General features: G+C 40.8%; 1 protein-coding gene across 8 annotated transcripts in view; it reads left to right on the top strand.

The window, feature by feature from the left end:
- Positions 1 to 4,252, top strand: part of LOC111251007 (calsenilin-like) — a 108,656-nt gene that overhangs the window by 29,807 nt on the left and 74,597 nt on the right. The window lies entirely within an intron of this gene.

Here is a 4,252-nt window from a genome sequence, read left to right as displayed (position 1 = left end):
TATATAGTAACGAAAAATCAGAGCTTTCTATTCTATATCTGGCGATTTTTTTTTAGAAGTGCACTAGATAAACACTGTTGATTGCTAAGTCCCTTATTAAAGCTTACGGCTCGGTCGATGCCGTTACTGTGCATAAGACATTCAGGGTGACTTCAGCCGTAACTTGGCTCTATAGGTTCTACACCTGCTATCGAAGTCCACATATAGATTTCCGCTTAATGCCAGCATCTGACAAGTTTTGGATAAGCTTCAGTATAAATAATGGTCACTGTATGTAATACAAACAGCAACGCCGTCTTACTGCCCCTTCTTCTGCTTTGAAATGCTTTTTGAATAAGAATAATGATAGTATCGTTATTATTTTGAAATAAAGTAGCATATATTAGATCTTTGTTGGCAATAATTAGTTGTCCAATGTTGGCGGACATGTTAGAAGTCATGGGGGAAGCCGGCTGCGCTTGCATTTCGCATATTTCGCTCATGTATGCGTTGCTGTTTAAGATCGCTGCAAATAAGATATAATGAAAGCAAACGAGGGTAATAATTTTGAAGTTTTTGTTAATTGAAATAAAGTTCTTATGCATGCTTTTTCATCGGACCGTTGACGCAGAAGGCACTCCTACCCTCCGCCCATACAGCATTGTTATAGAGGTTTGATCGGTTAACAACCTATTTATAATAGGAATTTTAAATGACGTTTTCGGGATTTGTCAGCAAACGAACAACAGAGCCTCATAGAGAAAATTATCGATCGAATTTACAATCCGAATTAGTGGTTGCTGGTTATTGATATAAACAATTCTAAATACCTATATATATATATATATATATATATATATATATATATATATTAATAGCCGCAATATGTGGATTTTTAGCGACAAGACGCTTGCAATGACCACTGCAGTTGATCACTTCAGTTCCAACTATATCATCACAGTCATTACTTTACCCCAATATAACATAAGTGACTACATATAACATAACTACAAAAACACAGGACGCGTGTCCTTCATGCGTGTGTGAAGCTCGTGGCAAGTGGCACCTGTGGCAAATTTCCTTCTCGCTATCACTACTAGTTCTACTAGAGATCCTTTCTGCTATTGCTGATGCGGCCGATGTCTGCTTGGCCTTGTTCTGCCTTGCTCCTCTAATTGTGGCTTGCCATTTCCTCGTTGGTTCATCACCATAACTCGCAACACTTAGCCTATGGCTATCCTCCATTAACCTGCCTCTATTCAAATACTCGCGGCCGCAATAGTCCGCCGCTAAGATAGGCACCATTATGCAAATAGTCTGATCTGGACTTTGTTTGTTTGTGACAAAGAGTCTCTTTCGGTTATACTTTACTTTATATTACTTGCGTTTTCAGGTCAGGTAGATGTCCTAAAGGGACCATACTAGCTAACAGACTGTATCACCGCTAACCTTCGCTTCTGAGAAGAAACCTATCAACGGCTGTGTTATATAATTATAAATATTCGGTGGTTTATTAGAGCTCATGATAAACAGAGTTTTTGAAGCATCTACTAACAAAGAGCCGGCACAGGCCAATAGGGGCGAAACTGAAAGGTGGTAATCCGTTCCATATCACTGATATTGCAAATGGTAGAAACTTCTTCATGATGAATTGCGCGAATTCAGCTATATTTTGTATCTTGATAGTAAAATTTGTACGCACTTTAGTCAAGGAAATTGTGAGAGAACGGATTTGGGACGTATAACAATATTTAGGCACACCTATCCAGTATCTGATATCCGATATTTGGTTCACTTACATACAATAAAAGCAGCAATTCAATACAAAGGTTACCATTCAGGTAGCATTGAGAATTTATTGATTTAACAGCATCGGAGGCACTTGACGATACTACAACCATCAGCGTTCTCTTTGCGGTAACCGTCCGTTCGAAAGCCTTTTACGAAATTTCGTTCTCCTTCGTTCAGTCCAAATGCATTTGTAGTGGTTGGTAAGCAGAGCTCACAGGTGGGCAGATAGCACGTGCGGCTGCAAACCTTTTTCAGGCATTATACGTACGGTTGTAATGATGTTCACCTAAGATCTCGCTTATTAAGACGCATTCAGATATGCACATCAGGTCTCCAGATCACGCTTCGCCCTAATATGGGTAGCCACACCTTCGAGCAACATCTTTGGCAGGACAGGTTGGATTTTTAAACGAACTTTTAAATTTTTCATTGTGTTAATATCTATTTGACGTCGTCTAAGCTTCGGGAACGTACATCTACCAAGGCGAACGGCTTTGGTCGACTGTAGGATGAGTCGGCTTAGATGCGGCCGAATTTCTACAATGGCCTGTCTGTGGCCTACGCCAATTCCATTAGCGTTTGTTTAGCTCCGATGTTACCAGCGGGCTCAATCTTGTCATCGATATTGGTGTTTACGAAGTTCTGTCGTGCTGCTCCTGCTTACATCGAAGAGGTCCGCTGCCTTCGAAATACCTCTCATCAAGCTCCTTCAGAACAAAAGCTGCTGACAGAACTTTCCCATCCCAAGTTGCCCACAAACAGTTGCTATTGCCCACATAAAAGCGGTATCTAAAAAGTGTCTGGATATACTTTTCCAACGAAGCAGATAGTAACTTAATTTATTTAATACGTTATGGTATGCATGCCAATAAGCCTGATGGTCAATCACTACCTGACCGTTATTTGGCCCTGCTGCCAATAGGCGCTGGTAAAGGTTTCGTCCAAATTTTTTTTGCACGTAGTTCCGTTAGGGACTATCTGTGTATCATCAATCGAAATGTGTACGAATGGCAGCTAGCACTCTTCGTAGTAAGCCAAAAGGATCAAAGGCTGGGTCGAAAAAATGTACCAACTGCAGTAGCTTCTTCTATTTCATTGAAGGCACTTGCGCCCAGATTAGCGGTAATGCTATTAGAACGACCTGAAGGCAGAATTCGGTTGCCTACTACGTCTGTGATCAACGCCGCTACAGCGCACCGTACGATAACGGAATGGTCACTCAACGCATGTGTAATTATCTTAAGGATGAACACACGGCCGAATCAACGAAAAATTCAAATAACTGTTGCCTGTTTCCCTGCGCGCTTTTTGAATAGGCCAACCACTTAAAATAGATAACAAGGAAAATCGACTGTGAAAATGGCTGCTGATGATCACTACTGAGTATCGACATATGGTCATATAGTAAAGAATATGCCCTAAGAATAGAGTAAACAAAGGCGGGGTGGAATGATTCAATTTATTAGGCAGAAACATTGTCGAATTGTCAACCAGCAAAAGGCCTGAAGGGTAACGAGCAATGAACAGAAATCGAAACAAATAGAAATTAGCGCGGACAATAAAACTGCATGAAAGAACGTTTGAGTCGATCTACACTTAGAAATCCTCTGTCTGGTGGAACTATGCCTAAAGACGATACCGGACGCGAAATTCGAAACATAGAAGGAGACTTAAAAATCGTCCTCTAGCATTGAACCTAGTCGTTAGGTGTCACAGAGCTCTGCACAGAATCACATATACGCTACCCTTTTTCTACGCCAGTGTTCAAATGTTTCTGTTTTGTAATGAGCCAGAACGGTAAATCTGTACTTTTAGGAATATATATTAAGACGTTTCGTAACAGTCATTACATGGTGGAGCAGCGTTCACCTTCTTAAGTTTTTTGTCCCACAACTCATAGGCCGGGGCTAATTTCACACGATGTCGCGGGCTCCCAAGGGCCTATAAACACTGCAACGTGTTTGCGCAACTTCAAGTACGGGAAAGATACGAAACAACCAGGGATAAGGTGCACCTGTACGTTTACAGGACACTCCTTCGTAGATGTTAATATTTTCATAATGATAATTGGTTTCAATACTATAGCTACAGGAAAATCCACTTGGGACACAGGACTAGCAAAGATTTTCGGAAAATTCAATGAGGACAAAGTGAGCAATAATTGTTGGATTTCTCAGGATAGGATGTCACCAGGTGAACTGCAGCTCCCTAATAGGATCTCAGGCCAACATCGGTAGTATGAAGTTTCGTCCTAGTTAGGTCTGTATTCGAGCTCGGTATGCAAGCACAACATATTTCTTATAGGTATGATAATAGCTCTCATAGTAAACCAATCACCGTATAATGGTAGTGATATTGAAAGTGGCTGAGAGTGCTAGGTCGCTATGATTTAACTTGCATGGTAAGAATCACTCATCTGGAGACCATGAATGGTAAATCGCACATTTTACGAAAGTAACGTCCAAAAGATCACATTATATAT

The sequence above is a fragment of the Varroa destructor genome, unplaced genomic scaffold (assembly GCF_002443255.2).
Source record: "Varroa destructor unplaced genomic scaffold, Vdes_3.0 BEIS01000005.1, whole genome shotgun sequence".
In the NCBI taxonomy this organism is placed as follows: Eukaryota; Metazoa; Arthropoda; class Arachnida; order Mesostigmata; family Varroidae; genus Varroa; species Varroa destructor.
This window is presented reverse-complemented; position numbering and strand designations above follow the sequence as displayed.